This window comes from Pseudophryne corroboree, chromosome 1 (assembly GCF_028390025.1).
Source record: "Pseudophryne corroboree isolate aPseCor3 chromosome 1, aPseCor3.hap2, whole genome shotgun sequence".
In the NCBI taxonomy this organism is placed as follows: domain Eukaryota; kingdom Metazoa; phylum Chordata; class Amphibia; order Anura; family Myobatrachidae; genus Pseudophryne; species Pseudophryne corroboree.
In genome coordinates this window covers 1,239,754,325-1,239,762,982 of record NC_086444.1, presented here as the reverse complement: position 1 = coordinate 1,239,762,982, position 8,658 = coordinate 1,239,754,325, and positions in this window count along the sequence as shown.

Below are 8,658 nucleotides of genomic sequence, written 5' to 3'. Positions count from 1 at the left end.
AGTAGTCACTAGTTTGGCCAATGGTGTATCTGATAGTATTTGCATGATAGCCTGTTTTTGGAAGTTTGATTTGATAGAACATTCCCATGTTTGCATTTAGTACATTTCTGTGTTTGACAAAATGGCTAATATGCCGGGGAATGCAAACACATTTCTTAGTAAATTTTGCCCCTGGTATAAACCTGGTGGACATGTTATCCTTACAGGGATAAATGCATTTTGAGACAGTAATAGGTAGAAGGTACAGAGGTAGCGACGCTCATTGATTTGAATTACGGCGGTTACGCGTGCTCCCATTGCCCGCAGAATATAATTAATAAAATAATAATACTCACTTGTCTGGTGGTTTCTGGGATTCTTGGTGGTCTCCCCTCCATCTTTATCATGGTTAGGCTGCTGATAGACTTGGAGGCTGCTGGGAGATTCTATATTAGTTTCAACATTAAACTTGGATCATAAATATGCACCTATTATAAGATTTTTCAGCCCTCCCCCCACCGCACAGGTACAAAAGCATCACACGGCGGCAATACTTTTGAACCTGAAGAGTAGCTCCCCACCAGCACAGCTCCTGCTTACTGTCAGGGAGCTACCGTCGATCTCCGGGTCGCAGCGGCTGCGTGTTATGTGATACAGCCACCACGGCCCGCCCCCCGCATGATCCAGGCATGCCTGCGTTGCCTGGACAGTGCCCCCAAAACAGTGGCCGAACCCCGTCGGCCTGCCCCCACCCGGCAAGTGTTCACCTCAGCATGTCAATCAGGCAGAGATGATCGCTGGGCTGAGATGCCGATAGCATCTCTGGCATGCGCCAGCGCACTGTGGCGACTACGCTTTCGCAGTTCAAACCTGATCGTCGCTGTGCGAAAACACACAGCTGTATTCAGGTCTCAATTAGACCCTATACGTACTAAATAAGAAAGCTAGATAAGCTTCCATGCTATAAAACAAATACCAACTATATCCATATATGCATGCATGTGCAAAACAAGAAAGCCAGATTAGCTTATATGCTATTTAAGGACGTACTGAGTCTACAAATCAGCCCTGACATTTGTGAGTGTGTGCACATGTCACAGGGGGAGCGCACAGACACATGAGTCAGGGGGCATGTACTCATTGCACACCCATATTTCCCTTGAAACAGACACTTCAGGTATGCAGGCCAGGTGGTACGACAAGGCTCACAGGGGTGTACGACAAGTCAGGGGGCATGTACTCACAGTACACCTCAATTTTCTTGAGACACACTCTTCAGGCAAGGGTGGCCAAACAAAGAGCCGGAGGGCAGATGGGTAGTCCGGCCCTGATGCTATCAACCCTTTATATGCTTACATGAAATATCCTAGTGAAATTTAATATACATAGCTTAATGTTGAATACAGCAGCTAATTAAATTAATTCAACTTGAAGTGTTGCTGTTTTTAATTGTTTTTATAAAGATTTTATTATTATGTGAATTGATGTACCAGCCAGTGTGAACTAGTGCACAATTTTGTATGTTTTTTTTTTCTTTTTGCAGCAATAAACTGTTTTCTAGCATTTATTTTCACTTTGATTCTTTGACTGTTCTCTACTTTCAAATCAACATTACAAAATAATTTTCCCCTCTCCCACTACTTCCAATCCAGTCTACTGATGTCCTCCCTCCCCTTTCCCTCTTCTCTTTATATCAGCCTCTTTGATAAAAACATTGACCACCCTGCAAACCCGAAATATCACCAAAAATGTTTTCTCTCTCCCTCTATCTTGTGTACTTTCTAATACCAGAGTGATATTCAACAAACTTACTGCACTTTCTGTTCATGATTACCTAATCTCCTAATTCTCTTAACTTCTTTGCTGTCCTCATCTGACACAACCGGCATACTGCTGTCTTCTTTGTAATTTTGTTCATTTTCTATAATCTCCGACCTGACAAGCAACAAAAAGATTATTCATTATCCTCAACTACACCTTCCAGGTTATTTGCCCTGAATCTTCCCTCTCATCCTCCTTTGATGTCCTCCCTATCTGTCTCTATCACCTATTCAACATTTGCATAACTAAAACAGTCTATGAATTCCTTGATAATTTTGCCACTTGGATACCTTTCTTTTTGTCTTACAACCTTCCCTCTCTTATGTTTTGGACTTTAACATCCCAACTGACAATGTTTCTGAACCTGCTGCATCCAAATGTCACTCTTTTTTTCTTCTGTAATGGTCTACAGTATGTAAATGGATCTCCTCTCCATGTTTATGTACATTCCTTCTGTGCAGTCTCTAGCTATAATAAATGTAAAACAATTCTCTGTCCAGCCTCATTCTCCTCTCCTGCACCATCTTTCCACCCTCTCCCTTCCATCCTTCTCTAAAAGAGCCCTGACTAGGAGTAGCTTCAACACTATTGAACTTACCAAATTCTACTATTTTCTTGACTCTCTTATTTGTACATGGATGTCCTTTCTGCCCCAAAGAGGCCTCTTTACTCTTTAATTACACATTTACCTTGATCTAGATATTACTGTCCTGGTTGCTGCTATTAAGCATTGGTGGTTACCACATCAACCATGACACACTTTACATTCCTCCTACCTATGCAATGTTCCTTTTCCACTGAATTACAGTCAATGAAGTCACACTGTTTTCTGCAACTTCAAATTCATGCTCTCATCGAACAGTTCTGCCATGTCAATCTTAACTTCCTTGTCAGGCTTTATGTCTCTCCCTCCCCTCACAATCTGTTCTTGACTTTCTACACACTCCACCTCCAAAATCCAGGAGCTAATTCAGAGGTGAACGCTATTGTTGCAACCACTAAATCTTTGTGTGCAGCTGCTGTGTGACAATATGGTAACTCCTCAGGAGGCATCTTGTGCCTCCTGTTGTCGGATAAAAAAACCCAAGAGACCCAGGTTCTGCGATACAATGTATTAAATATGAAGACTTACATAGGACATTTAAAAAATGATAAGCATTTATTTATCTAAGTTACAACAATAAAAACATGCAAGTAACAAGTTATACTCAGTTACAATAATAGCAGGAACAAATTAGAATACTTTGCTCTTATCGGAAATATTTTAAGATGTGTCCCAGATGATGGTCATTGATTAAGTAGTTTAAAAAATGAGGTTCAGTTGATTCTCCAGGGTCCTGCCTATTGACTTTGTCTCAATTTAAAAGCTGGAGGGGATTTGTGGAAGGCAATATCCGCTGCAGACAAAACTAGCTTTGATCGGAACTGATCTACTATGGGTAAGCCTCTAGGCTTTATAGCCCTCCTGTAAGATTACTTTCAGTGTCTTAACAGATAATACTTTCATGGCCTGTGAAGTTGGGTGCAGTACTAATTCACAGTAGATAATTTATCTAATGACTTGACCGGTTTCCCCTTTCACCCACTAATAAATACAATACCCCACATATCTTACTAGACAGTTTCCATCTGAGATACTAATAATAGGAACATATATTTATTATAATCAGCCAGCATAAAAGCTGTGTACACTCCCCATTAACTATGTCTTTCATACTATGTCAAAGGTGAAAGACAACTTGTAACTTAACGTGAGACTATATTTCTAACTGGTGCCTATATACAGTATCTGCAAAGCACTAATTAAAATAAAACATATATATCTAAAGCAATGAGGTCATTCATATACAAAATGGAGTTGAACATGGAATAAATGGCATCTAAAAATAGATAATAATATCACCCCATTCACTTTCTCATGTTATCTGATTTGCTGCTGCATCCAAAGATGTAGAATCAGATCAACTGCATGACCATCAGGAACCTGAGAAAAAACTGAGTAACACTCAGTGTTTGGAACATTGCAAGCAACATCACAGAAACTGATCTGAGCATATGCAGGTTCTGTGCATGTGCAGATATAAAAAAAATTGGAGATGTGTCTAAACCTTAGGTAAACATACCGTACATCTCTGAATTATGCTCCAAGTACGCACATTATGACTTCTCTTACATCAGACCTTTTTACCCTTATCCTCTTCCACCTGTCTTTCCAATGCGGTTTCATTCCTGCATTCTCCACTACTATCCTCCCCATCTTGCCAACACAACCTTTCCTACTTTCACCAGACTGCTAAGTCTAATGGTCACATCTCTGTTCTTCACATTCTCAAAATGCTTTAATTCCTTTGTTATTTTTGCCCACCGTATTTTCTTAAAGACACTCCATTCCATCTGCCTTTGTGACAGTGTCTCCTGTTAGAGCTTCTTCCTAACCAAATGCTTATTTTTTGTTTTTCCCCATTAATCTACTTTATCCCTTTATCACTTAACAATATGGGTTACCTAAGTATTTGTTTGTGGCCCTCTACACTTCTCCATCTACACATCTTCCATTGATGATCTCTGCAGCTTTATTGTCCACCAACATGAATTGTTCAATAATGACATCTAAATGTATCTCTCTTCCTTTGAACTCTACCTTTTCTCATGCTTAATGTTTTCAATTGTCTTTTGACACTAAAACTAAATATGTTCCTCCTCTCATCTCCCTGTACTTTAAAGGTGAAACAATCTCCTCTGTCTCTCAAGTGTACTGTCTGTGAATAATCCTTAAATCCTCCATTTCCTTTATTCCCCGTATTGAGACCGTCCTTGTTCCTGTAGAATCCACTTCTGCCAATTCTCCATCTCTGGCCTCAATTACTGTAACTTATTTTTTTTCTAGCCATACAAAATCACACCATCAATCTATTTTACATGCTCAAATAATTGTTCTCTCTTGCCACTCTGCATCAGTCTACCCTGTCTGCCAATCACTACACTGGTTCTCTGTCACCTACAGTACATTACAAGTTCCATCTCCTTACCCTGATTTACAAAATCCTCAGCCACTCCTGTGTCCTCATACACCTAAGATGCCCCACCATGACTAGTGATTGGATGGATTCCCAGGTTTATTTTTCTGCAAAATAATTAAGATAAATCAGCAAATTAATGTAACACATCTTAAGAAAAATCCAAAGGCATAGTATACATCCTTATACAGACATACAGATAAATGGGGTGGACATATCTGTAACCTTTTGCCACCACCTACACTAATCTCCAAGGCTTCAAGCATGCTTTCAGAATAAATCTCTACTGTCATTTTTGTTAACCTCCAGTCTTTGATACCATTACAACTCCCCACATTGTTCCACACTAAGTTTGTCTGCCTCTTCCCTATAGGATGTAAGCTGTCATGAGCAGGTACCTACCTAACACTTCATCTCTGTCTAACTATTTCTCCAATGAATGCTCTGACCTACCTCAATTGAGTACTACTGATCCCTTATTCTCACAGTCTTGTCAATAGTTGGTTCTGCAATGTTATATTTTATTTACACTACTGTACCTGGCCTGATTAGGGAGGGGCATTGGGGGTAGTCATCCTGAGGCTCTCACACATTATAGGCCCACACACAGGTGTTTGCAGCTGCGTAGTCATCATGTGTACCAGGTTGCAGGTGTGGTTCCCAGATGTGGAAGAATAAGGAGAGGGTGTCAGGTGCCTACTGCCCACTGCTGTGTGTGCACCGCAGCCTCTCCCTCCTCTGGTGATCTGCTGCCCACTCCAACATTGCCACTCCCTGCAGCAGTGAGCTACATCCTCTCCCTCCTCTGGTGATCTGCTGCCCACTCTAACATTGCCACTCCCTGCAGCAGTGAGCTACATCCTCTCCCTCCTCTGATGCTCTGCTGCCCACTCCAACATTGCCCCTCTCTGCAGCAGTGAGCTACATCCTCTCCCTCCTCTGGTGATCTGCTGCCCACTCCAACATTGCCCCTCTCTGCAGCAGTGAGCTACATCCTCTCCCTCCTCTGATGCTCTGCTGCCCACTCCAACATTGCCCCTCTCTGCAGCAGTGAGCTACATCCTCTCCCTCCTCTGGTGATCTGCTGCCCACTCCAACATTGCCCCTCTCTGCAGCAGTGAGCTACATCCTCTCCCTCCTCTGGTGCTCTGCTGCTTACTCCAACATTGCCCCTCTCTGCAGCAGTGAGCTACATCCTCTCCCTCCTCTGGTAATCTGCTGCCCACTCCAACATTGCCCCTCTCTGCAGCAGTGAGCTACATCCTCTCCCTCCTCTGATGCTCTGCTGCCCACTCCAACATTGCCCCTCTCTGCAGCATTGAGCTACATCCTCTCCCTCCTCTGGTGCTCTGCTGCCCACTCCAACATTGCCCCTCTCTGCAGCAGTGAGCTACATCCTCTCCCTCCTCTGGTGCTCTGCTGCCCACTCCAACATTGCCCCTCTCTGCAGCAGTGAGCTACATCCTCTCCCTCCTCTGGTAATCTGCTGCCCACTCCAACATTGCCCCTCTCTGCAGCAGTGAGCTACATCCTCTCCCTCCTCTGATGCTCTGCTGCCCACTCCAACATTGCCCCTCTCTGCAGCAGTGAGCTACATCCTCTCCCTCCTCTGATGCTCTGCTACCCACTCCAACATTGCCCCTCTCTGCAGCAGTGAGCTACATCCTCTCCCTCCTCTGGTAATCTGCTGCCCACTCCAACATTGCCCCTCTCTGCAGCAGTGAGCTACATCCTCTCCCTCCTCTGATGCTCTGCTGCCCACTCCAACATTGCCCCTCTCTGCAGCAGTGAGCTACATCCTCTCCCTCCTCTGGTGATCTGCTGCCCACTCCAACATTGCCCCTCTCTGCAGCATTGAGCTACAACCTCTCCCTCCTCTGATGCTCTGGTGCTGCTCCCACATGCCGCTCTCTGTAACAATGGTCAGACCTAGGGACCTCACAGAAAGCTGATCCACACTGTCCTGTCCAGGTAGAGAGGGAGGTTTCACTGTGTGTGTGTTTCAAGGGGGAATAGGGGGAGCTCAGGAGTGCTTTTCAGCTATTTTAGTAGTGTGGACCTCCACATTCTTGTTGCCCCTTGGCATACACCAGACATAATTTGGCCCTGCTAATGTATATCAATTTATTTTTCCCCGGTTATTGTAAAATTTTATATTTTTAAATTACATATAATATTTGTTGTCTACATAATGTCTGCTCAGTGTATTCTGTGCTCTCCCCATTGTGCAGCACTGAGGACAATTGTGACACCTTATAAATAACATACATCAATAAGAATAATATAAATAATAAGGACATGTACTGCTGTAATCAGTCTTATATGTAAACCATCTTCTAGAAGTACTTGGAAACTGTTACATGTCTGATCTGTAATAAGAGTAAATCCTATAATGAGAGTCAGAGTGATATCTGACCATAAATGATTATATATTAGAAATAAGTAGCAGAGTGATCACATTGTGGAGTGTGTGACCAGGGGAAGCATCTTTCCTTGATATGCAGTAAGTGGTCAGAGCGGGTGTGCAGGAGGCATGTGGATTATACACAGAACAATGAATGCTGGAATATGTTATAAATGATTATATATTAGAAATAAGCTGCAGAGTGATCACATTGTGGAGTGTGTGACCAGGGGAAGCATCTTTCCTTGATATGCAGTAAGTGGTCAGAGCGGGTGTGCAGGAGGCATGTGGATTATACACAGAATAATGAATGCTGGAATATGTTATAAATGATTATATATTAGAAATAAGTTGCAGAGTGATCAAATTGTGGAGTGTGTGACCAGGGGAAGCATCTTTCCTTGATATGCAGTAAGTGGTCCGAGCGGGTGTGCAGGAGGGTTGTGGATTATACACAGAACAATGAATGCTGGAATATGTTAGGAATGATTAGAAAATAAATAAGTTGTAAACATTATTATGAATGATCTGCTGTGTACAATGTAACACCAACAAAACAAGTTCTAGGATTTACAGAATTTAGTCTATTTACTGTATATTTCAATAGGTGCAATTTCTCATGTGTGTAATCCCACAGTATTATTATTACCTTTTATTTATTAGGTGCCGCAAAATGTACACACCGCTGTACAGAATACACATACAAAACATTTCTCATTAACAGGACCTCACAGTAGGTTTTAAATACAATACACAAATGAACGCCATAACATAAGTGTCAAAAATAAGTTTACACCAGACGGGAAAGGACAATTGGGGCTTCCATACTGTATGGCAACTCATTGAAGATAGCTGGAGTCAAAGGTGGGAGTCAGGGCAGTGCAGTGATCCTGTACCCAGCATATGGGCAAGCTACAAGAACCAGAGTGGCTGTAGGAAGGAGACAAGGCCATGGAGTGCTGGTGAAAGGTGGTGTACTAAGGAAGAACAAGAAGGAGGAGCTTACATTCTAATGTGAAGGGAAGAACAGCTGGAGGGTGACCAGAGAAATATATATTGTGCAGGGCTGGAGAATCAAATAAACAGGAAGGATGAAATGCTTTAATAAAAAGGTATATTTTATACCCCTAAACTGGCATCAGTATTAATATATAGCGTTAATGTGGGGAGTGAAGGAGAAAGTGAATTTTAGAATGACAAAGAGGCAACAGACTTGAGGGACAGAAGATATGGTCATGTTATCACTGGAGGATGAGGGCATATCAGTATATTATATCCCTAAGAGAAATTTAAAAAAATATTAAATGGTTTTGCAAATAAAAAGAAACAATAATTAAATTAAATGATTTATAAAAAACCTGAATCATATTTTATATTTTAATGCATGTACAAGATCCCAACATCTCGGTGCAATGACAGATGTCCTCCTGGATACAG